The sequence below is a fragment of the Acomys minous genome, assembly GCF_964271855.1.
Source record: "Acomys minous genome assembly, chromosome: 3".
NCBI lineage: Eukaryota > Metazoa > Chordata > Mammalia > Rodentia > Muridae > Acomys > Acomys minous.
In genome coordinates this window covers 118,385,332-118,412,620 of record NC_140485.1, presented here as the reverse complement: position 1 = coordinate 118,412,620, position 27,289 = coordinate 118,385,332, and the positions used below count along the sequence as shown (strand labels likewise).

General features: G+C 41.1%; 1 long non-coding RNA gene across 1 annotated transcript; it reads right to left on the bottom strand.

Annotated features, from left to right (window-relative positions):
* Positions 1–27,191, bottom strand: LOC311595155. Its single transcript, XR_014778333.1, has 3 exons — positions 27,057–27,191; positions 23,648–23,853; positions 1–687 (listed from the first exon to the last, which is right to left on the bottom strand). It is a non-coding gene; the product is annotated as an uncharacterized lncRNA (long non-coding RNA).
* Positions 27,192–27,289: the final 98 nt, after the last annotated feature.

Below are 27,289 nucleotides of genomic sequence, written 5' to 3'. Positions count from 1 at the left end.
TAGAGAGGTAAACTTTTATTTGGGCTTCTCAAAGGAGGAAGTCAAACACAGAATTCAAAAATAACATTTACTAAGTGTTAGAATCTACCAATTCAAGGTCACATGGTGTTTCAGTACAAATGAATTGGAGTTATCAAAGAAATGAAGTTCCTGTCCTGGTAAAGACCACACCTATGATCTATGTACCTCAATATGACAACTAAAGTCACATGACTCTAAGCTTCACCAAACAAAACAATACAAAGGAGTCCGCATTTGACCTAAGATGTGCATATCAGGATTGAAAAGAGCCAAGAAAAAAGTCCTGTGAATTTTCAAGCTCTGTACACTAGAAGTTACAGGACAATTTTTTTTGGCCTTTTAAATAGTAATTATAATTTTAACATGTATTTTACATTTATTTTTGAGAAGTTAAAACTGGAAGAGTGGGCCATATAAGAGTGTAGTTTTTGGTGGCAAACATTCAAAGAAGTGCATAGTTTAATATTGTTACAGTAATGTAACTAGCATTATAACACAAGCAACTCCACCCACAAGGGTGCCCAGGCTCCTGACATCACTTGACAAGAGCTCTGCGGAGGACAAGTGAGTGTGTATTAACAGAGAGATGGCGACGATTCCTTAGTCAATGTAGCAGTTATCATGGCTGCGCCCTTTGGCTCAGCAGCTGCAATTCCAGAAACTTATCTGAAAAAAAAAATACACAGGTAAATAATGTTTGTTCAATGCCATTTACTGTACCATTTCTTTTAAAATTAAAAAGTTGAAAATAAACCAAACAGCCTTCAAAGGGAGGCTAACAGCATTTTTAAATTTACTTTGTATATTTTCTATGGTTTGAATATTTGTCTGCCAGAATTCAGGCAGGAAACTTAGTCCTCAAAGTCACAAGCTAATAGAATTTGGAGATGGAATTATATAATGTAGATTGGAAGAGCCTTTTATTACTAAGCTTAATTCTGCCAAGCACTATAACAATGATTCTGCACGAGCACACACGTGCGCACTCATTTATATATGTATAAAGATATATATCAAGAAATAATAAATATTCAAATGTATTTTAAGATTCTGCCTCATTTTCCTTTACTGTAACATTTTCTTCTAACTGATGTACTTGAGAAAGTAGAAGACTGTATAAGGCTATCTAAGTTCAGAACAATTTAGAAAATGTCACATACTTACTCAACGTCTCTGTCACCTCCTGAAGTCACTATTCTCAATAGCTCAGAATAGAAACAGGGTCCAGGAGCTGTAACGATGAGGCTATTGGACTGAGCCTAGTCCAAAAGGGCTGGAGTTCCTAGAGAAAACGGGGAAGTTTGCTCCTAGCCATGCACACTGGGAAATGTCGCATGAGATGAGGGTGGGGTTGGAGTGCTGCTTTTGCAAGCAGCTTAGTAATGCCAGCAAACCCGAGTACCCAGAGCAAGCCGATGGGTGCAGAGCGCACATTCTCACAGTCCTCTGACGGACTCTGTCTCCAAACAGATTTTCTACCCAGTTCTGGCCTTTCAACTCAAGACTTCAACAGCAAAGCTTTCCTGAGATGGCAGGCTGTGAATCTGTCCGGTAGATCGTGGATTGTCTAACGTTCATACATAAAAACTCTGTGTGTGTGCCTGTGTGCGTGTTCATGTGTGTGTATGCCTCTGTGCATGTGTGCATGTGTGTGTGTGTGTGTGTGTGTGTGTGTGTAGAACCACATCTCTAATAGTGGGATTTAAATTCCATAATCCGGCCCTGAAGAACCACTAAATGAAAGGCCATAGGATCATCTTCTCTAGGGCATGTGTTGGCCTATGAAAATCACAGTCTAGCCAAATGGAAATAGACCATGGTTTCTCACCCATTTGTCTGTATATTTATTGCCACTCAGTGCATAAACATTATAGTATACAGAATAAGAAGGGAAAATTATGAAACAAAATCATGGTTCTATTTAGAAAGCTTGCTACTCCTTTCATAGTTTTGTTCTTTCCTGTAGAAGTTAGTAACAGCATGTCTCACTAAAACAGTGTCCCTTTAAAATGTGCCCCAGATATAAAAGAATAGTCTACCATGTCAGGTAAGTACAGCTTCCCCGCATCTTTTTAAACAGATGTGCACGTGCTCATAGTTGTGACATTTTGGGTGGGGAATTCTTTGTCAGGGGTGAGGCTGGTCTGTAGGGCAGGCCTGTTAGCATCAGCCTAAGGCTTCCCCTGTAAATGCCGAGACACACCCTCCCCTCTCCCCGCACAAGCACAACAGTATGCAAAGTCGTTTCAGGTCAAGAGTCACTCTCCTGTACGGTTTTCATATCCTTCCATGGGCCAAAGCAGCATCGAGAGCTCATTCTGTGTTGCAACTGAAAAGCTTTCACCATAGTTCATTGTGTCTGTTTTCTCACCTCGCTTTCCCCCAGGTGACTGATGGGAAAAACAGCATCAGGAAATTGAGATTACTCATATTGTTCTTTGCTTGGCTGAACGAGAGCTGTTCAGTACAGCTGCTGTATTAACATTTGCACAAAATCTGTGATGTATTAAGGGAAGGAAACAACTGTAGAAGATAAACATGGCTTGTTCTAGTGCTCCGCTGGTTACATGCTGAAGAAGATGAACTACTATGAAAATCCCTGTCAAGAAGTCCCCAGCGAGGCGGTGACTCACCCTGGTGAAGAGCAGGCTTCATAACCACAGGGTGGGGGAAAGCGATCCTTTAAAATGAGCATCATTGTAACGCGGGAAGATGCAGTGGTGTGGAGAGAGTGGCCTGTTCTGATCCTTGTATGCTGTTGTCATCACCCTGAGAGTGAGTGAGGAGTTATGTGAACCCGCACTAGCAGAGCTGGCTACAGATGACCTGGAGCGTCATCGCTCTCTGCCCATAAATCCCTGTGTGGGAGAAACATTTGTACTTGACCCAGTTTAATTTTTGTGTCTGATACCGAGGAAGCAAGAGGGGGTTGCGAAAATTCTACCTAGTAAATGCACACAGCACTACTAGAGAACTTTACCACTTCCTTGATAACATGGACAGAGGGAAATAGATGGAGGCCTGCTGACCACAGCGTGTGCACATGGAGGTTGCAATCACACTTAGGTTGAGAGGAGGTAACGTCAGGAAACCTCCTACTTGGATGGGAGGAGCCAGCAGGGACTGGCTGATCTGAGGTAGATCTGGGGTCTCTCTCCTTTGTCTTCCTCCTCCTCTCCCCCTTCCGTTCCCTCCCTCCCTCTCCCCTCCCCCACCCAAAACCCACCATTTGCTTTGGCATCCCATCTTCTCTCTTCTCATTCCTTTACATATGTATAACCTGGAGACGATCTCGCTATAAGGTAAAAGCAGACACCATGATCTTTTGCCTTTATCTCTACCACGTGAATATGGTAACAGGTATTTCCCTCTGCCACTGTGGAGTGAGCAGAGCTATGCAATAAGAACACTTATTATTTGACACTTGAATTTAAGTTCTGTGCACTTTTCCATCATGGGGTTTGTTTTCATCCTTCTGACAGTTGGCCAGTAATTTAAAATGTACCAGTCACTCTTGGTTCCCCAGCATACGATAAGCAGGCTGGGTTCTCTTGATTATATATTTTACTTGAAATACATAGACTGGGAATAGGGGGCGTGTTGCTCACAGCAAAATTATCAAGAAACATAAACATTCTACTTATGATACCTCATAGTTTCAGGCCGTAAGCAAGGCTCGGTGAGCTCGCGGAACTGTTCCATTAAGTCTACGACACCAGAATTCACAAACCACGATGTTAGTTTACTACACACTGGGGGGGGGGGGTTTAAAAAAATAGGCCAATAAAATCATAATAAAGTCTTTTTACTGAGAATTTTCATTTTATACACATCAAAAGTTATTTTAGTCCAATTATGTAACATATGCGAGAGCCCAAGGTTTTGTTAGCATTTCTTACTTAACCAACCAATAGTATCCATTTGATTCCCACCAAGTCACACGTCACAGTAGGAAGGTTTGGTACTTGGTAGAGGTAACAGAGCTTGACACCTTGATGACAGCTCTCACACGAAATGAGTCCATCCCACGGGTGTGTTGCTGGCTGTTTTGAAATTGTGGCAATTTCTCCTGCACTTGGTTGAATTGCTTGCCATGTGGTGTCAATGACTCTCAGACTGTTGCACGCATGTGGATCACCTGTGGACCTTACTAAAGTGCAGGTTCTGGTTTTGAAAGTCAGGTGTGCAGCCTGTGATCCTGTTCCCACTAAATCCTTAAATGATGCTGGTGTTTCTTGTTGCAACATGGTGGAACAGTTCTTTTGCATATATCTCACTCACAGCATCCATACAATGTAGCCACTTTGTATTTTCGTTTCTCAGGACTTATAAAACTTTTCATGAATTTGCAAAGAAGAAGGAGGAAGAGGAGGAGGGGGAGGAGGAGGAGGAGGGGGAGGAGGAGGAAGAGGAGGAGGAGGAGGAGGAGGAGAAGAAGAAGAAGAAGAAATGGGGGTTGCCACTCTCATGGTTAAGTATCTATCTTATTGACATAAAATATACTCTCCACTGAGTTTAACATGATGACTTTTTATTCTAATGGTGAATTATAGTGTAACGTGTAAATGTGTTCAAATGGCAAAAAATGAACTTTTATGTAATGTACGATGTGTAAAGTGAGTGTATGAATGATGCTATCAAGAGTTCTGAGCAGGCCTGCACTCACACAAATCAAGAAAACTTAGGACGCACATCCAGACACAGTGTCTGTATGATACCATAAATTGTAAGATGCAACCAGATTTCTGAGTTATGAAACAAGGAAAGAAAAAGAAGTACAGACCTTGGTCTGGGTTTGTGCTCTTTCTTTTCTGCAACTGCTCAGTGAGCTGAGTGTAAGAGCAAGAAAACCCACAGTCTTCAGGGCAGAATACAGAACAGGCAGAAGGCAAGTGCAAGAGACATAAATGCAGTCCTTGTCCCTGCCAACTTTGGGTACAAGTTGGTGTGGTGACCTGTGTTTATTTGTAACCCACAGGTACTTGAGATGTCCTCTGACTGTGCCCAGTCAGGGCTTAATATGAGTAAATTGCAGATAGCCAGTGTGTTTTCTCAGCTAACACTAGCTCAAGGTGATATAGTAGATTATAGAAGCATTAAAAATGGCTTATTGCGATCCCTTAAAATTCTGGATATGAGATTTACCTTCTGGTCCACCAGATCAGTGGTTCCTAACCTTCCTATTGCTGTGACCTTTTAATACAGTTTCTCATGTTGTGTTGACCCTCAACCACAAAATTATATTCATTGCTACTTCACAATTGTAATTTTCGGCTATGATGAATGTTAATGTAAACAGCTGATACTCAGGATACCCGGTTTGCCACCCCTGTGGGCCTCACAGCTCACAGGTCGAGAGCCACTGCACGAGAAGCACCTCGTGCCTATTTCCTAGATACCTTATTTCTCTCTTCCTCCCCCACCCCCACCCCAAGGGATGGCTAAAGTCAAATAGACATTCAATATCTCTGTATTATTATTCACTTGGGCATTTTAGTCATGATCATAGGTTTTAAAGTGGTGCCTTTCTCCAGAAAGAAATAGGAGAAAGATCCACGGCTGCATTTTACAGCTCAGCCACATGCACATCATAACAGGTATTAGGGGAAAATAGATTATTATTGAGAACATAAAAAGTATTGGTAACTATAGACAATAAGTCTTTTATTTATTTATTTTATTTTTACATATACATTTATATTGTTCCACATATATACAACAAACTACCTATAGCAAGAATAACCATGACACAATCAGGAATTATATAAATGTTACATTCTTAGTGTTTTTGCTATTTATATTTGATAGCCTTGAAGAAAACATCTTTCCTATCTTGGTGCATCTAAAATTCTGAATGTAAATCAATCTCCATCCCATCTTGTCATTATCAACTTAAAACATCTATCTAGACCTAAAAACATCTTAACCCCTAAACAACTAGCTTCATTGTAAAACTAAGCTACCTGGTCTTCAACCCCATCAGAGACTTGAGAAGGAATAAACTTGATTGCCTGAGTATGCCGGGAGTGCAGGTTAGCAGCTTCCCAAACGAGAAGATGACAGAGACAGTTTTCTACCTGAATAGTCACCCAAAACTCTCTATAATGTTGGAACATCTTCTTCAGCCTTCTGGCCCAATATATCTGACAGACATATTTGTGAGGCAGGAGCTTTTGAGGACTTGCTTACCCTGTCTTGGCAGAGTTTGGCTGTCAACTCTGCCTGCATCCAAGCTTGCCCTTTTTTAGGCAGAATTCTGTCTGTGAAAGAAATGAGGACATTTTGTCCAGTGGCTTGTTTGCCACATCTGAGGCCATCTCCATAAGGAGGTTCTTTGATGCTCATCATCCTCTTTGAGGTAGGCTGGGTGTTGCCAGGAGTTAACCTGTCTCATTATCAGTGAATCTTTAAAATTAAAAAAAAAACATTTAAATGCCATATTCTGCATATCTCTGAGGTTTTTGAAGACCTTACAGACAATAAATCTTAAATGGACTAATTTTTAACTTCAAACTATGGTGCTATTATAAGAAAACTATTCAAAACAGAAAAGACCTCCACCTAAAGAGACCTCTTTGAAATGAACATTTTACAGCTCAAAAACATGAAAAGTTAAATAGAGTCATTCCATTTTCCAGCTAGAATGGACCTTAGAAATCATGTTTAACACCCTCCATGTTCACAGTGTTGAAATATTTATAGGTCTTTCATCCTTACCATCCAAATATTTTTATGTTTTTAATACTATTCCTATGAAACTGGTGATAAGGTTGTTTGAATACCTAATTCACAATAAAATCTTTCTTTGTACATATGTATAAGTCACAGCATTTTAAATGAAGGATTCTCATTTAAAGAAGGGAGGTATAGTGTCAGAAAAATCTGCCTAGAGCCTCTGGCCCACAGAAAAGGCTATACTGAGAATGTAGCCAGTGACTCTTGCTAGGAGGATGTGCACCTGCAGTCTTCCTAGCCAAGGATAAAAGAGCAATGTCAGGTCCTCTAAGACCCATGAGATGGAGAGATCAAGAAATACTTCCCCTTTTGATTTAGGATGATATTCTAAGAGTAGAGGGCAGCAGCCTCACATTTTAAGCAGATTTATCTTTGAAATGTTTTCTTATAATATTAGATAAGCACATTGTCACGACTGTTGCATTCATTGTCTCTTTGTGGCAGAAATGGCCTCTTCTCTGACATTAGGGTTTGCTGTAGGTGTTGGAATAAATCAGACACCATGTCTTGGTGAGTGCAGCGGGCAGTGTTTTGTGAGCACAGGCTCAAATCTCCATTCAGCTTTGCCTAATTGAATGCGAAAGACTTCCCCGTGGGAGGAATGCAGTAAGGCTCCCAGTGATTTTTTAATGGGATTATCTAAGAATATTTTCAGATAGTTCTTTTCTCCATAACTTCTACAATTGAACTTGTCTTAATTTGATCTATCCATGACACCAAAGCCATTGTTATAGAAATGGATGTAGCCTACATTTTCTATTCATAAATGCCCATAGCTTAGGAAGGTGCAGCAGATGTTTGTAAATGGATTCAGCAGTGAATATGATCAGCTAGCTGATGAATTCAGCCAGGTCTTTCTCTTCATTCTCTCAGCACTTGCTGATATGTAATTGACATACTATGCCATTCGCCCACTTAAAATGTACAATAAGCATTTTAGTATAATCATTGAGCTGAAAAATTATCATCAATTTAAAAATATTTCAGGATATCAGAGTTCTGATAGAAGAAATGTGAAAGTGTTTGTGAAGGGTAAAAAGGGGTAAATCCAGAATGAGGGAGGTAGAAAAAATTATAAGGATGTATGGAAAAGGTACCAGGCTAGCTCCCAAAGGAGGGAAGCCTCAGCAGTCCTGCCAGGCTACAATACCTACAAAACACATCAGCAAACAACGTATCCCTCAGTGTGCAGTAGTGGTGCACACACTTTGTCAGTAGCTATCCACTCTCTAATTGGACCTAAGTTGCCCTCAACAAGCAGGAGACCATGCCCAGTACTAAAAATCTACTCAGTTCTAATGAAATTGCAGTTACTGGAGGAAACTCTACAGCCATCAACTTATTAAACTAGCATAATCCCAAACAATAATCTATAAACATTTGTCTTCATACCTACAGAAAACCACAACCAGTCAAAATACAGAGTTCTTAATCTCAGACCCAATGAACACATCTACAAAGCATTCCCACACCTAAGACTTAGGGGACATTGTGGAAGAGGGGATGGATGATGGTAAGGGTGAGATGATCTGGGAGTTTGCTATGAGATTGTGCCTCCTAGTAAGATTATAAATACACACATAAAGTATCATCAACATGACTGTCCAAACATGGACTGAACAAGAATGGTACCAGTGGACATGCCAAAGTAGATGGGGGACAGCCCATAAGGCTCAACCCTACACAAAGAACTACAGGCAACTGAGGAAAGCTGGGAGCAGGAGAGGTGGTCTTCTGCAGTTGTTTCCAAGGGGTCAGCCTTGAAAACATACATACAAGTAACATTATATGAGCAAAGCAGGTGATATTTAGGAATGTGTGTGTGTGTGTGTGTGTGTGTGTGTGTGTGTGTGTGTGTGTGTGTGATAACAACTAGTGAACAAAGAGACTATGAATTTGAAGGAGAACAGTGAGAAATATATAGGAGGGCTTGGGAGGAAGAAAGGATGAAATGTTCTAATTATAATCTCTAAAATTTAAAAACAGTAGGTTGTAATAAAGACTGCTCTGAGTTCCATGTTATGGACCTGACCTAAAAGATACAGACATCCATAAGCTGGCTTGGTCCTAAGTAAACACTGATTCTTGGTTGTTTATCAGAGGAAGAAAACCAGGCAGCAGAATTGGGCATGATAACTCATGCCTATGGTAACTCATGCCTATGGTAACTCATGCCTATGCTAACTCATGCCTATGGTAACTCATGCCTATGGTAACTCATGCCTATGGTAACTCATGCCTATGGTAACTCATGCCTATGGTAACTCATGCCTATGGTAACTCATGCCTATGGTAACTCATGCCTATGGTAACTCATGCCTATGGTAACTCATGCCTATGGTAACTCATGCCTATGGTAACTCATGCCTATGGTAACTCATGCCTATGGTAACTCATGCCTATGGTAACTCATGCCTATGGTAACTCATGCCTATGGTAACTCATGCCTATGGTAACTCATGCCTATGGTAACTCATGCCTATGGTAACTCATGCCTATGGTAACTCATACTTACTATCTCAGCACTTGTGAGAATGGAACAGCGGGGCTGCTTGGGCTACAAAATAAGACCCTGTTTCACAAAAGCAAAAAGAAAACAAGAACCAGCGATGAGTGATCTGTGTCAGCTGGTTAGAAAAGACAAACATCAGAAAATCACATGCAAAATGCTAGAGCTTTGGTGACCTCTTGTGGGATAATTTGTTAGTAGTCCAAAACCAAACAGTTCTGGAATAGATGCTAAGGCTTTCTTTGTGATGTGTGAATACAAAAATGCATCTGCTAAGAGTCAAACTCCCATCTCGACCTGTGAATGTCCACACCTGCATACTATTATCAATGAAATAGAGTGCCCTGATATTGCATAAGGAGAATAACAACGTGAACAGAATGGCATATTGGCAACCAGTTCTAGGCTGTGGTAGCTTTGGCACAATTGCTTGGATTTATGTCACTGAATTTCAGTGAACATCACTATTTCCTGTGTGCCCTGAAACATCGTCTTCAGAACTCGAGGATGTACTTTGCAAAAGTCACTTTCTTTGGCTTCAAATGTGGCAAACCCCACCACTGGGCAAAATGTCCTCGTGCCTGCCAGAAACAGAATTCTGCCTTAAAATGGGCATCTTAGATGCAGGCAGAGTCAACGGCCGACTTCCGCCAAAACAGAGTAAGCCAGTCCTCAATAGTTCCTGCCTTGTGAATAAGTCTGGCAGAAATACTGAGCCAGAAGGCCAAAGATGATGCTCCAACATTATAGAGAGTGTTGGGTGACTGTTCAGGCAGTAAAGTGTCTCAGTCATTTTGTTCATTTTGGAAGCTGCTAACCTGCACTGCTGGTTCACTCAGAAATTTAAGTCTTATTCCTTCTCAAGTCTCTGAGGGGTGCTGAAGAACAGATAGTCTAGCTCTACAGTCAAGTTTAGTTGGTTAGGGGATAAGATCTATTTAGATCAAGAAAAAGGATTTAAGTTAATAGAGACAAGATAGGATATATATTGAATTCCATTCAGAAATTTAGACCCAACAAGACAGGAATGATGTTTACTATAAGTTTGACAAATACAAATAGCCAAGCCACTTTGAGCCTAACATTTATAGAACTCATGATTGTCACATGGTTCTCCCTGCTGTATGTAGTTTGTTTTATGCATGTGTAATAAAATAAATGTATATGAAAAAAGTCACTTCCTTAATAATCAGATGAATTTATTCTTTATTTACTAAGAAATCTAAAATAAGTGTAAGGCTCTGCTAAACAATTTGTTCCTCTGAGTTTCTGTTTCCTTGAAAGCTAGTATAGATCAGTTTTATGACTTCGAATATATTAAGCTAAAATATGAAACTTGGATATTTTGAAAAACAACATAAAAAATTAAAGGCTACTGAATACCCATTGCAAAGCTCAGAACCAGGTTATTTATACAGCTGTACACATGCTAACACATTTTTATTGACGTATATTTCATTCTAAAGCTAATTTTTAATAGCGTATGCCTTGCTTATAAACACAGATTACTGATAACATTTTTTTTAGCAATCAAGGCTTGTATTTCATCCGTGGGAGCCAGTTATATTAGTCATTCATGTCTGAGTTTATGATTAAGTAGATAAAAAGAGGAATAGCAATGGTTACTATTTTTCTTGCTTGGAGCATTTGTCTTGATTTATATTAAGTACTATTATGATTTATAATATGATAATAGTGATGAACATAAAGCACTTAAAAGAATTTAAATTTTAATTACATGAACTTCTAAAGATAAAAAACCAGTTGATCTATACCCAAGCATAATTATTTTCATATTTGCTTATTATCTTCTAGCCCTTATCCAAATATCCTGGTAATTTTACATGGTTACAATGAAGGCACATCTCATGTTGAGAATATCACTTCTATGTCTGTGCTTTCTATGCTCTTCCTGCCTCTCACTTTGGAGATGAGAAGTATTTTGTCGTATTGATGTAACCACACTTGTTTACAAGTTGTTCACAGTTTGATATTAATTGTGATGCTTCAGTGGATATTGTCATAGAAAAACTTTAAGGCGGCTTTATTAAAGCCACTAATCTGTGCTTCATCTTTCTGAAAAAGCTTCAAGGTTGTCTGGGTTAGAGCTAAGAGGTGGCATACTCAAAAACAAAACAAAACAACAGCAGCAACAACAAAACCCTCCCACTGTTTTGTTTGCAGGAGCTTAATCAAGAGTTAGGTTTACCAACAGGGAAAGGGAAGTGTGCAAAACATAGCAAAGTGAGACTCCAGTCCTAGTCCATGACACTTGAAGAGCTAAGGAAAAATGCTGCTAAAAGCAGGACCTGCTGGTGGGCAGATGACCAAGCATGAGCTCTAGCTGTGGAGGACCACAACCACAGTGAAGGTGGGAAGGGTGACATCTGATACATTAGACCTCTAAACACATTAAGGAACCATGAGGTGGTTTAATTACAAGATATTTTTATTTAATCCTTAAAAATGCTTAAATGTATCTCTGTAGATTGCAGTGCCATTTTACTACATTTTAATGAAGTGTAAACACTAAACAAATGTCCACTTCTTACTGTGCCCAAGGCAATGAAGACTAAAAAGAGGTGGTTTTTCTTTCAACAGGTTTGCATGACAAGAAATACTCATATAAAACACAGGTGACCAAAATACTACTGGAGCAGGGGCTGTGTTGCCCAGAACTGTTACTGGTGAGTCATGGTCTTGATTGTGCGACCACTGGTGACCCCCCTTCCCCCACTCTATCCCCCCTCTGCTGAGGTCCCAATGGTTGGATAGTCCAATCTGATGATCACATGATCACTGGTTAAGTAAAACTCATCACAGACTAAAACTAAAAGCCTGAAACAGGGAAGGAGACTGGAGAAGGAGTTTGGCAGGGACAGGATGGAGCTAAGAGAGTGGGAAGAGAGAATGATCAGATTCGTTAAGAGAAGGTTGGAGGTGTAAACTTAGTGGCACAGTGCTTTCCTAGCAAGTGTCAAACTATAGGTTCAACTCCAGAATAGAGGAGGGGGCAGAGACAGAGATTATAAAATTATTATTCACAACATTATTAACATAATTATATTAACATAATTCTCTCAACTAAGCTCTACTTTCATTAAAACTGGAAAATATCTTTCCAACCATAATCCTACTAACTGTGGAGAAATCACCATGAAAGTCAGATCCCTTATCTGAACAAATGTTTATCACATAACACCGCTGAGCTCTCACTTGCTTCAGGCACTATTCAAGAACAAATATCTTGTTTTGCAAAATTATATTTTAAGTTATTAAATGTGGTCTTTGTAATGTCTGAGTCAAAAGTCTTTGAGAACAAAATACCTACGAAATATATATGTTGGAATTGTGTCGGGGTAATTTGCACTTAGATCACTGATGATTTGTGCAAGATGTCTTGCTGGACAGTTGTGGTCATGTGGATTTTTTCATCACAGATGTGACATTTGAAGCATAAATTCTAAATATTGATATTTCTAATTCAAGCATCATCATATAGACTTGTAAAATTATTTTAAGGTATTGTTTAATACATCCATAGTTCAGTCTGTTTTCTGTTCTACATATCTGAAAAACAAAATGCAGTAATTCTGAATTGTTCAAGAGTCTAATTAAAATTCAACACAAGAAGGCTTCTGGAAGAAGTTTCATAGTGAGCCAGTCAGCCTCATTTTTGTCCTATTCACTCACACACACACACACACACACACACACACACACACACACACACCGTATACACACACCACTCACCCCTAACATCTCTATCTTCTATATTAAGAATAGTAGAAAACAACATGTATTCTACAAGGACTGACACTATAAAACAGCATTTGTTATTCATATATAAAATGATTTATTCCAGGCAAAATTCATCAAACAGCACATCAAAAAGTAATAAAATGTTATGACTTTCTTCTGTATTGCAAATAAAGCTCACGTATACTTTTGAAAGGAAGTTGGAAAGCTGGGTATCATAAGTGTCTTCAAGGTTAACGGCATGGCACTCAGAACTGGCCATGTCACAGAACAGTAGAGCCTGCATGTACATATGCTATGGGTTCTGAAAGAAGTTTTCACTATAGCTATTTATTCAAATAATAATATATTCCCAACCATATCATCTTGTTTGGGCCAGGTTTAAGCACACAGCTGCAGTGTGTTGAATTTCTAAGACACAAAGTCAGTCCAGTTTCATGAGTTTAGACTTTCTATTCAATATTTGAATTTATCTTTTTCTGGAAAGAAAAAGTCTTTATAATAGCATCTGGCCTAGTGCCATGAACATAGTAGAAGCTTAACAAATATCTATCACTGTGGAAGTCAGAGGAACCGTTGGTCTGAACTCTGCTAGGTATGTTGGATTGGGACCATGCTGCTTGCAAAAAGAAAAAACACTGGCTGCAATAGTTGAGGTTTTGAAAGTGACAGTTTTGTAGGATGCCTAATATTCCACAGAAAGGATAGAGTGTTACTTATAAGCATGGTTGATGCATCGTAATCTAAAAGCTTGTTCAGAAAAGCAAATTGTACACACTGCCGTACATTCTTACTCTTCGGTGTTGTGATCTGATTGGTTTTGGCAGGACAGCCAGGAGAAAACTCCAGCTGCGGCTCTGTAGGAGGGAAGCAAGCCAACAATTGTGGGGGCAGGGTCAACTTTGCGGATATGACTATAGAACTCCCCAATTTTACATCTGAGCGATAGCACACAGACCTGAGTCCAAGAGAGATGAAGGCTGGTGGTTATCATCTCGACTGAGCCAGGAGGGAGTGCAGCACCAAGAGCAGGGCAGCATCTGATGATAATAGTTTTATGCTTGGAGTGGGAGGGGCTGTCTGGCCTATAATAAAACCTTCATCAGTGGGCTGCAGAGGGAAGAACACTGGGATAAGATCCAAGTCCCCTGGAGAGAAGACGTTGGCAAGACTAGTTGGCTTCTCCGACCCAGACAATCTGGCAGGAATCCATTCCCAGCCGAGAATAATGTGCACACAGAGAAGAGAGACAATTGTCTAAGTACACTGTGGGGTTAGGGACAGGGACACAGGCTTAATATTGGAGGCCACAATGGGTGTCTATACAGGACTCACTCAATAGCAGGCCTAGAGCAGCCAATGAACCCCAGACTCTGTTTATTAATAGAAATGGAACTTCCTTCATTTACCTCACGTGGGTCCCATCTGAGTAACCCTGTGCCTACAGGTTTACATCTTGTAGCATCTGCCATTAGGTATCACCAAAAAAGAACTGTTGGTTTAGGCATTTTCTTTAACTTTGGCAAATCTCAAACTAACACTCTTTGTTCACGTACATAATAGAATATCAGCTCTTTAAGAATGAATCTCCCACCATGAGTACAGTATGTGCTTAGCTGGCATACGGTTAGCATTTCAGTAGGGGCTCACCAAACACCGTTGCCATGGGTTGGTGAAACTGGGCAAGGAAGCCCCTCTCCGTTTGTTTGTTTGTTTGTTTGTTTTTTGAGACCGGGTTTCTCTGTGTAGCCTTGCTCACCTGGCCTGACACTGCACCTGCCTTTGCCTCTTGAGTGCTGAGATTAAAGACATGTACCACCACCACAAGGCAAAGTGCTTTTCTAATCGCTTCCCCCTTCATTTTTTCTTAGTATCACCCACAATTCATATCACCTGCAATTTCATATCAACCATAGTCAGAGAGGTCAAAGGACTTTTGAGGTGTTCATTCCATTAAAAAAAGAAAATTTAGTGTTTTATTGGATTTTTATCAAGAAAGGGGGAAAAAAAGAGAGAAAAGGGAAAAACCAAACTCAAAAATATATCCACTCAACTGAGCCATGTGGCTCCAGATGCTCTGTCTACAATAGGCTAGATGTTCCTGTTAGGGTAGTTTTGATGAGTCAAAGTTTGGAATAAACAAGCTACATCAAATAGACTGACCTTGCTAACAACTGTAGGTCTTCAGAAATCATCCGAAGGCCTTGTCTTAGTTTGGCCTCTATTGCTTTGATAGCACAATGATCAGAAGCAACTAGGGAGGAAAGGTTTATGTGTCTCCCAGTCCCATTATCAGGACAGCCGGGGCAGATACTCAAGGCAGGAACCTGAAGTCAGCAACTGACAGGCCGTGGAAGAGCACTGCTTAATAGCTTGCTTCCCATGGCTTGTTCAGCCAGTCTAGTAATGCCACCATCCCCAGTGAACTAGACCCTCCCACATCCATGATTAGGTAAGCAGGTGACCTACGGACTTGCCTATAGGGTGATCTTATTGAGGCTTTTCTTTTCTCAATTAAAACTCCTTTTTCCCAGATATGTCTAGATTTACAACAATTCAACCAGCTTAGAAACAAATAAATAAAAATACCATTTTCTGAACAAGCAGGATTCCTCCCATCTCAGTATATTTGAGCAGTGTTTGGGTTTTTTCCATGCCTTTTGGTTTTAACTGAAATATTGGCCATTGGACAGCCTGCTTTGGACTGGGACTATACCATACACTCTGCTGGGGGGCCCTAGCTCACCACCTGCATCTTGAGAATGTCCTAAGTTGAAGGTAGCTGAGAATTCTGTGTCTGCTAGGAGTCTAGTCTCTGCTTCAAAAATGGCAATTTGTTGATGCATTCTTAAGTGGAGGAGGGGGACAAACTATATCCTCATGGGACAAAAGTAACTGTGCTGGCCTCTCTGACATCTAGTCAGAAAAGAAGAAATGTCACAATTGCAACCTCTCTATGGGCCTACAGTGCTAAGCTATACTGAAGCCATGAGCTCTGTAAGAGAGTTAGTTAGTGGTAGAGATGGCTCCAGTACAGATGCCCAGGAATACACTGAAAATAATTCTGAGCAGCCTGGCTTTTATAAGAAATGATGTGACACATTAGCAATTATGGAAACAGCAGCATGTTCATATGTATGCTACTTATTGCTACCACTAGCCAGAAATTTTCAGTGGTAACAATGCAAAAAGAAGTAAAATTATTTGAAAAGATACATATCCAAAATGTCATAATGCCCAGTGTTGCATAAGTTAGTGATATTTCCTATTATATAATTTCTGCCATCAATGAGGTGTCAGATAAACTGCTGAATGCTGTTACCATGGAGACCTGAAGAACTTGCATATTTAGTGGGTCGTGGTGAAGCAGAAAGAAAAATATTAAAAGGAGAGAAAATGTATTTGTTGCGTACTTTTACATAACCTGGCTTATCCTGCACTTTTGCAAATTTTAACTTAATTTGATTTATTCAATACTGCCTTCTAAAAATTATCTTGAATACATGCCAAGTTAAAATTGTAGACTGACCACACACATTTATCATCTCTGCTTCCGAATAACACGGTACATGTTCATAAAAGAAGCCAACACATATGTACTGGACATAAGAACATATACACACATACAAGAAAACATTACAAATTATTGAGAAAGGGAGGATGAAGACCCATTTGTAAAATGAGTCCAGAAAGCAAACCCTTAGGCATCAAACTCCAGCTCACTCCTTAGGGATGAAGGACTGTGGCGTAGTTAACTGAAGGATCTCTTGTAGAGAAAGAGTCTTTGCACAGCTGTGGATACGAACCTGGATTTTTCTGGACAGATTCTAAATGCAATGATGAGCACCTCGATCAGAACTCGTCAGATACCGGGTTATGCGCCCGTATGAAGACAGAAGCCGAAGCTGGAGTAAGGTGACAACAAGCCAAGAAATGCCAGCAGTCATGTGATCAAGACCATACCCTCCCCCTGAGCTTCTGGGCATCATGGGGGCTCCCCCTGAGCTTCTGGGGGATTGTGGGGGGGGTGTAAGCCTGTTGGTGGCTTCATTTTTTAAAAAAAATTTGGCCTCCAGGCTCATGAAAGAATACATTTTGTTGTTGTTGTGTTGTTATTTTAAATTACTGTGTTAGTAAAGATTTCCTAGGTTGACCACAAGAAACTAATACACACAGTGCTGAGAAACTGAAAAATAATTTTAAATGGTCCTGTAGAAATACATAAAAGAGCAGAAAACACCAATCAGAGGAGGTAGTGGAAGGTGGAGTTAAACTGGAAAACAAACTGAAGACGCGTGTAAGTTGTAAGTGCTGTGCACACTTCTTCACCCCCAGAAATGAGATGCTCTCCAGCTGGGTATTTCTCACTCCAGCAAGTCCCTGACAGTGTTCACATAGAGACTACAGCATTTGGTGGGGAGACTGGGGTGTGCATTCTGACAGTAAAGCAGTGTTGACTCACAGGTCATCTCAGCTGTCAATCTGTCTGGCTCTCTACCACCTTACTTCTTAATATATAACTAAGAAGCCTTGGGTATTTGTAAAAGACCCAGACTTAAAAGAGTGACTAAGAGAAAGTTTAGAAAGTGGGGGGGGGGACGTGAACATTCAAAGAAAAAATGAAAAAACAGTGATAAAATGAAAGGAAGACTTATTTATTATGCGAAGTCTGAGCTCTTTCCTCTTTTCCCTGCTTGGGCTACAACTGGATTGCACATCTGGTCCTTGGTTATCAGTTTTATACAGGCTCCAGCAGAAATAAGAGCACTGGGATAAAATTGAAAATGTCAATAGAAAGGAAATATTTTGTCCTGTTTTGTTTTTTATTTTAACCCACTGGGTTGAAGATGCTGTGTACTTAGTGATATGACTTGACTGGTCTGGAAATAAGTATTTCCAAAAAGTGCCCATGTCCTTCCACCTCATCCTTTATGGCTATAACATCTGACACAAGAGCCTGTTTGTCATCCAGGAGGTGGTGGCACACATCTTTAGTTCTAGAACTAGGGAAGCAGAGGTAAGAGGATCTCTGTGAGTTCGAGGCCAGCCTGGTCTCCAGAACAAGTTTCGGGACAGACACGCCTACACGGTGAAACCCTGTTTCACAAAAACCAACCAACCAAACAAACAAACAAACAAAGAACCCTACCTGTCAGTACACTGTAAGACTCGAGTACAACATTGTATATCTAGATATTATGCAGTGTAGCAATTTCCTATGTATCTCCGAGCTTTGTTCTCTTTAGCCATTAATCACCCTCACGTTTCTCTCCGTCCATAGCTCCTGGTCGTCACCACTCAGCTCCTACTTCGTGATCTTGTGGACTCATATTTGTCTGTCTGTGTTCAAGTTATTTTACTTAGCATAATATCTTTCAGGCCCATCTATGTTGTCAAAAATAGAAAGATCTTTTTTCAAGGGGAAAGAACAATCCCTTATTGGTATATTCCAGGCTTTCTCTCTAGTGCACACTGATCGGTGGACACCTAGGTTACAAATAACTCTGAACAAACATTGGATCAAGAAAAAATGGACATTTACAATTATATTGAGACCTACAGAAACAAAACATGTGAAAAATTATGGAATTGAAAAAGGTTCTGGAAATTTATATCAATAAAGTATGGAGAAAAAAGAAAGATGTCCAATAAAGAACTTAATTTTGTACTTTATGGAGCTATTGGGTTGGTGAAAGGGTAATTTTGGTTTTTGCACTGTTTAAACGTGTCACCTGACATCAGAATATATTCTTAATAAATATGGATGTTATATATATATAACTCTAATGATCATTTCCTACTTTATGCTTTTCCTAATGAATTACTACTTAATGTTTATTTTATACCATTCCAATGACATTAAACCAAAAGCAATTTTGAGAAATGTTTTTATTTCCTAAAGCAAAGCAACAACAGGCTTCATCAATGGCATTTTTGGCCCATAGAGTTCTAACAAAAAGACAGTGCGGCAATAGTTGAAATTTTACAAAAGAAAGCCTTGAAAATAAAGAGCAGTGCAGTAGCTGGCCCTTGGAAGTTGACAATGACCAAACAATTGAAAACAATCATTGAAGCCGACCTTCTTACATGTATGTGAGAAGCTGACAAAGAACTGAACAGGGACTGTGGTGATTTTAATGAGAACGGCTCTCATAGGGTCATATGTTTGAATATTTGGTCCCCAGTTAGTGGAACTGTCTAGGAAGGATTACAAAGTGTGGCCTAGGAGGAGGTGTGTCACTTGGGGAGGACTTTGAGGTTTCAGAAGCCTAAGCCAGGCCCAGTGACCCCCTCTGGCCTGCAACTTGCAGAAGAGATGTGAACTCTTAGCTACATCTCCAGCATCGTGCCTTCCTAATGCCACACTCTCCACCATGGTGACAATGAATTAACCCTCTGAAGCTGAAGGCAAGTTCCCAGTTAGACACCTTACTTTATAAGAATTGCCTTAGTCATGATGTCTTTCCACAGCAATAGAACAGTAACAAAGACAAGAGTTGGTACCTGGAGTGGGGTATTGCTGTGACACATCTGACCATGCTGTTTGTTAAAGAAATATGGAAGATTTCATCAATTTGCATTTAAAATTTTGAGTGCTTTAAGTGGGACATATTGGGCCACCAGTGTAGGACCATGGAAGACAATAATGCTAAGAACAATGTGGACTATGGTGGCCCAGCTCGAGGTCCCAGAGAAGAGTCATACTGGAAAACATTCTTGTGATATTCTGGTAAAGAGTATGGATGCTCTTTTAAAATATATTTTATTGATTTATTCATATTACATCTCAATTGTTAGCCCATCCCTTGTATCGTCCCATTCCTCCCTCTCTCCCATTTTCCCCTTACTTCCCTCCCCTATGACTGTGCCTGAGGGGGACCTCCTCCCCCTCTATATGCTCATAGGGTATCAAGTCTCTTCTTCGTAGCCTGCTATTCTTCCTCTGAGTGCCACCAGGCCTCCCTATCCAGGGGACGTGGTCAAATATGGGGCACCAGAGTTTGTGTGAAAGTCAGACCCCACTCTCCACTCAACTGTGGAGAATGTCCTGTCCATTGGCTAGATCTGGGTAGGGGTGAGTATGGATGCTTTTTATCCTTGGTCTAAAAAATCTGCCAGCAGCTAAACTGAGGAGTTTTAGACTAATACCACTGGGAGAGCTGGTTTCAAGACAGCCTAGTGTTGACCTTATGGCATGGTTATTAGTGACCACACTTATGCAAATTTATGATGAAAATTAGCAAGAAGGGCGAAGAGAAATACAAAATGTACATTTTGAGGAGAAAGGGAGCACCAGGAAATGTGATGTTCCAGTCTTGTGCTCAAGGAGACGAGAAGTTTACAGAAAAGTCCAATGCGAAATAAAGTAAAGGGAGTGGTAACCTCAGGGCAGGACTCCACCCAGAAATCCTGCAATTTGTGAGAAGTCTAAGGCAACGTATAGGTAAAGACTCCTTTGGGGTTGAATGTCACTTTCACAGGGATCACCTAAGACCACCAGAAAGCACAGGTATTTACAGTATGATTCATAGCAGTAGCAAAAGTACAGTTACGAAGTAGCAATGAAAATAATGTTGTGGTTGCCGGTCACCACAACATGAGGAGCTGTATTAAAGAGCCACAGCGTTAGGAAGGGCCACTGGTCTAAAGGACTTCCTAGGCCTCAATAACAGTGGAAAGTTTATGTAAATATAATTCAAGGAGTGGGCCACGTTCCAGCCCCAGCAAACAGAAAACCAGCAGCTTCTGCCATGTGGTTCTGGGTTTAAGAGTCAAAAAGGACATAGTAATGGAGTTTGTGGAGTCTTCCTCCCCGGCTAAGGAAAGCTGCTGAGGCCAAGAAAGTGACAGGGAGTCATTGAACGGAGGCCCAAACGGGCCCGTCAAATAAGCATTAGAAAAGATCACTAAGACTAATTTGTCTTTTGAAACATAATGTTGATAAACCTTTAGCTAGACCAAAAGAAAAAGGAAAATAAATCAAGAAAATCAAACTGTAGACCCAAAGGAAGGAATTGAAGTAGGCGGGCATCATGGAAATACAGAGACATCTTCAGAGGCTACTGTGAGCACTATGTCCCAAAATCAGTAACCTCAAAGGAAGGAAAACATTCCTAGGAACACGCTAAGGCAGTACTGATCATGAATTATAAGAAGGAACGTGTACAGGGCAATAGTGAGTAAGAAAACTGAACAGTAGTCAACCGCATTCCCACAGCAGGGCTTAGTCGCAAACTGCTTCATTGGTATCAGTGCCGATCTTGCTAGACCCCTCCAAAACACACTGAGATGGAAGGAACACTTTTATGGACATTTCACAAGGGCAGCGTTGCTCTGATACCAAATGCAAATGATGGCATTATAAGAAAAGAGAATTAGAGGCTAATATCCGTGTTGAAAATGGATGCAAAATAACTCTCAGCATAGCACTAGCAAACCAAACTCAGCATCTCATTTAGATAATTATACGCTGTGGAGGAAAGGTGCTTTTCATTCTTTTTTCTCTCATCTTGTATGCAAAGGTTGCTTCAGTTGTCATAGCAGCAGCCTGTGTGTTTCTGTGGCAACCGGGCCGCTGTAGGCTCCCTCCTTTTCAGCTCCTATGTCCCTTCCTGATGCACTGCTCCTTCTATCCCGGGAGGACCAGCGTTCTGCAGCACTGTTCCTGCACAGCACACGCTGCCCCTTTAATAATCAACACACCTTCTATTTAGATTATTACTTATTAAGTTCATGACTATTTTTCCTGTTCAAATACTAGTGTGGTTTTTGTCTTCTGACTGAACCTTGCCTTGTTTAATATTCAGTATGAAATTGAGTCTTTAAAATCCTGCAGAACTGAACACTGGAGATCAGATAAAACTCTTAGAAGTTATACATTTTTAGTTACCATAAAACATAAACCAGATGGTTAGAAGATTAATAAATTCTCCCAGAACATAAAATAAGTCCATAAGCAGTAGGAAACTGTGGGAGCAAGGCTGAGAAGGGAAGAAGAATGAAGATCAGGGTAAGGTTGTCATCTTACAAGGTCATGTGTCAAGACATAATAGGTAAACCGGGAAGTGCTGGCGCACGCCTTCAATCCCAGCATCTGGGAGGCAGAGGGAGGTGGATCTCTGAGAGAGAGAGAGAGAGAGAGAGAGAGAGAGAGAGAGAGAGAGAGAGAGAGAAGGGTGCGAGAGAGAATAATATGTATAGTAGATTAAAGTAAGAGGTTAACATGTCACTGAGACATGTAAAGATAGTAACAAACTAAAATACACAAAGACACAGAGATAACAAAGTCATAAAAAAATTAATACTTTAAATGTATTGAACCATTTAGCTTCACAATAACTAATTCTCTAAGAATTTTCATATCCATTCACCAATGAAGAGAGTGAAGCTCGTAAGTGTGATGTGCGTAGGTCACCACAGCTGGTGTATGACTCAGGTAGGCCGCGAGAGTACGCACCCTTGTCCCAGCACTATATCAAAACTGGGCACGGTGACACATATGTATACTCCCAGCACTCAGGAGGTGGATTCAGGAAGATGAAAAGTTCAAGTTCAAGGCTAGCCTGGATTCACTGAAACCTTGTCTCAAAATAAATAAATGACAGATGCCTGGATGGCTGAAGAGATGGCTCAGTGGTAAAGTGCACTTGTTGCTCTTGCAGAAGACCTGAGTTTAGTTTCTAGCACCCATAGGGTAAGAAGCTCCCAACAATCTAACTCCATTCCAGGGAACCTGACACCCTGTTCGGGCCTCCAGGGGAATCGGGCACACACAAGGTGCATATACGTGCATACAGGCCAACATTCTTCCAAATAAAATAGAAATGAAAATATTAAAATGTAAATAAATAAATTCAAACTAGTAGACTAAACATCAGTGAACATGTTCGGGTAACAAATCAATGCACAGTAAATTGTAAAGAAATCTTAGTACACTCTTGTAGCACTTTAGCTTAAGCCCAGGTATGGATGCGCGCTGCTCTGCTGCCCTCTGGTGCTCAATTGCCTCAGAATGTTAGACTGAGCACAGGCTAGTAGGGATGAAGAGGATGGGTGACAGTGAGGAGGAAGAGGAGGAGGAGGAGGAGAATGGCTTAATTTTTTTTTTCTTGTAGTGTCTACAGAAGTTTCTGTTTCCCATGAAAGACTCTGAGGAGCTGCTTCCCAATACAGCGTTATTCATACGTTACAATCAAATCTACAGACTACATTATGGACCATAGGAAGCTGAGAGGGTCCTGGCCACGTGTGGACATATTTACCTATAGAGGCAAATATTATTTTCTCAAAATTACATTCCAAATACCATGTACCAGAAATAAAATTATTTCAAGATAATTTTCTAAATCCGAATGAAAATTACCATAAATGAATTATCACTAATACACAGAATTGAAGAGAAATAACTCCATTTTGCATAGTACATCAAAGAGGTACTCTGAGAGAGAAATAAATTGAAAATCATTTCGGAATGCTGGCAGAATTATCTTTTTACCTTTGATGAAAGGCAGAGGAAATTCTCAGGCACACACATGTGCAACACACACCCACACTTAAGATAAACACACATCCTCAAGTCCTTACTAGCATCTAATACATGGACCATAATAAAACATTGATTACCTATATGTCGTTCTGCATCTGGGTGGACAGAATGGCTGCTTCAGGAAGAGTCGGCCTCTCACCTCTGCAGAGGGGCACGAGAAAGAAAGCGGCAGTGGTCTGTGCTGACATACCAGTGAATGGCAGAAGAATGCTAGAAGCTTGCAACAGCCAGCAGCATGTGGTGGCCTGACCAGCAGCCAAGGCCTGGGATCCAGCAGCACATCCTTCAGGGAGGATAAATGACAAGTCTCACATGGTCATAGTTGAGGAATGGAATGAAAGAGCATTTATTTCCTGAATCAGGGTCATTAAAAACCTTGGACAGTGGGAGGGGCTCAGGAGTGAATGTGGGAGGGGTCTCGGGAGTGAATGTGTTTGATTTGCTGGGGCTGGGAGTGCCAAGGATACTTCCTTTACTCGCAGCAGCCCAGTCCTATCAGAAGAAGGGAAGATGGCATTTAATTATCCTATGGGGGAGGGGTGGGGCGGGGGAAGAACTCCAGGTACCGTTAGAGGTATGGAAAAAGGTCACTTGGTAAGACACCAAGACATGTCTTTAGCATGGGGGGGGGGGTGTTTCCAGGAATCCCCAGGTGCACAATGAGCTGGTTTCTTATAGGGAAAGGGTTGGGCCTGAAGTCTCCCTGAGGGCTATGTGACACTCCTTAGAGGATCTGGAGTTTACCCAGATCAGGCGGAGAGGAGGGGAGCCAGCTGAGGAAGGAGTTTCTCCGTCTTGAGCTCAGGGTCTATGCAGAAATGCCAGACTTTGACCTTAGCAGCAGGGTCCAACACTAATACCTATCTTGATACACTTATTTCGTTTGAGGCAGAAACCCACCACTCCACAGAACTGCTGTTTCTATAAACCACAACTGCCATGTGCTGAGCTTTACCCATCGTCTAAAAACAGTTAGGTTTACTTTGTCTTTCATGACTTTGATGCCTGAAGGACACAAGTCTGTACTTTGTCAAATGTCCTTCAGTTTGGGGTTGTCATCTTCCCTCATGCAATAATTCAGGTTGTCCTTTTTTTTTTGTAAACATCACAGATGGATAGATAGATAGATAGATAGATATAGATAGATATAAATATATATATGATAGTAGGTAGGTAGATAGAGGGTAGATAGATAATAGGTAGGTAATTGGATAGATAGAGAGATAGAGACTAGTAACAATAATTTTCATCACCACTGGCAGATTGCTACAGTACCAAGTTTTTACCTTTTCCTTTTATAACAAGAGAGTATTTATTGGTCTACTTAGTGTGTGTGTGTGTGTGTGTGTGTGTGTGTGTGTGTGTGTGTGTGTGTAATGCTATGAGCTTCTTAAACTCTTACCCTCTGGCTATAGCAAGTAAGCATTTTCCCCAAATAAATGATTATTCTAATGGTTGTCAAATGGTGACATTTTCACATCATCCCTTCTATGTGTAAGGAATAACTCTTTTTTTTTTTCAATTTTTCAAAATGTTCTTTTATTTCACTGTGGCCTTAAGTATTCTGATTTAGTGTTGTGACATGTGGTTATAATGGTGCTCAGACTGCACTACCTGTATTCAATTCGGGGATTTTCAAGACGACTTCAGGCAACCTCTGATACATTTCATCATTCTTAAGAGCATATTTAATTTTTCAATTCCATTTTGTACACAATCCTTTCCTGTGCTAGAATCAGCCATTTCTCCAACAGGGTCCTAGTTCTTTTAAAGAAGCACTGCGCTCTAGAAACCAAGATCTTGTAGGTACCATGCACTCATTGTTCGTACTATCCAACTGATCCTAGCCCTCCTCAAAAGACGAAGCTGGGAAAACCATACATAAGTAGATACAGATCATTTTACCCAGAAATCCCTTGCAACCTAAACAACTGTACATGTTGTTATGTTTTAAATGTCATTTCTGCAAGAAATACTTTCTTACCCTACAACTCACTAAGCACCCCTCCCACATATACCTCTGCCCTCTGTTCCAAAGGTGGAAAGCAGAGCGGACATTGGTATAGATGCCATCCAACAGTGCCCTGAAACACACACACCATTGTAAGTGGGAACCCAGGGATTTGAAAGCCAGTCGTGGGTATGTGTGAAAAGAGGATGTACAGCGGTAGAAGGAGCTCATCGGTCACCTAACAAGGGTTCGCTATTTGAATCTTCGTTATTTGAATCTTTTTCTGTGGAGAAAAACCAGGAAAATACCATGGTACCCAGAGTCTAGTGAGACGAGCAAATCTGGAATGCTGAAGAGGAGTGTGTGGTAGGTAACTTGCTAAGTGTCACAGGAGGGACACCGCTTAGGGGCACTTCACCAGGAAGTATTTTCAGGAGACAAGGGCAGTATGTACAAGGATCAGAGCAGGAAAGGGTTTAAATTGTTCGGAGTGGCATACGCGATTCAATATTATATAAAATTATGCGCAACATATAATTCAATATGGATTATTTCAGGATGCACATAATCCAAAAAATGTGCAAAATTGGAAAAAGGAGGTAATAAGAAAACCTAGTGAGATAGAGAATCTGTATCTATGTCCACGTTATTAAGATTTTTCTCATTTGGAGAAATTTTTTTTCATGTACCTGAGTGCTATGTCTTCATGTACATCTGCACACTAGAAGAGGACGTCGGATATGATTGTGAGTTCCATGTAGTTGCTGGGAATTGAACTCAAGACCAGTGGCTCTTAATCACTGAGCCATTTCTCAGGCCCCTTTGAAGTCACTTTTAAAAGAGGGCACTGGCAGCATTATCAGTAACATCAGTAGGGTCAGTGTCGTGAACGAGAGTTAGAGGTCAAAACTGCAATCAGGACACAGGTAGCTAGGGGCCAGATTCCCAGAAGACATTATTGCCTTAGGCAGCGGTAATGAAGGAAGGGCAGAGTGTACAATTGGAGACATTAACAGATTAGTTTTGGGGAAACACTGCAGGCACGGTGATAGCTTAAATCAAGATAGAGGCTGAGAAGCGGAATTTGAGGGATTTTTTGAGTGGAAAACCCAGCAGTTCAACTCGGCAGGCTTTATTTACATTGCCAGCGTTTTCCCACCGCCTCCTCCTCGTTGCACGTTTGAGAACCAAATGTGTTTTGTTTTGTCAGGCTCGGTACCAGTGAGGAACAGGAAAACTGGCCTCGAAACGAAGGTGCGCCACACCGTCACCATGCAAAGGACGACACGAGGAGCTGCGTGGGAGCACACGGCTGCAGAAAATGGCCCCTCGTGCCAGCCGAGGGATGATGATGACGCACCTAGTGTTTTTCCACTCCTGGTGACTCACGGGCAGAGATGGCGCCCGAGGCGGCCGCGAGCCCAGGGGAGGGGGCGTTGGGAGACGGGACTCCCGTTCCCACTTGGAGGCGTGTTTCGTTCCGTGTGCGCGACTACGTGGCGGGTGACAAGACTTTCTTGGCTGCACTGCCTCACTTATCATTCGTTCCTTCACTCACTCACTCACGCTCAGCTCCTCCCGACACTCGGTCGAGCTCTGTAGCCTTCGGTTTCTCTCCCGTACCCCGCGGGATAACAGCGGACTTGTTTTCAGAACGGAAACCGCGCGCTCGAGTCTCGCTTCCGGCTCCAGGGGCGGGACCTCGGGCTGGGGGCATGCGCGCGCAGCTCGCCCTCTACCCCCCCCCCCCGAGCGCGTGCCCGCCGGC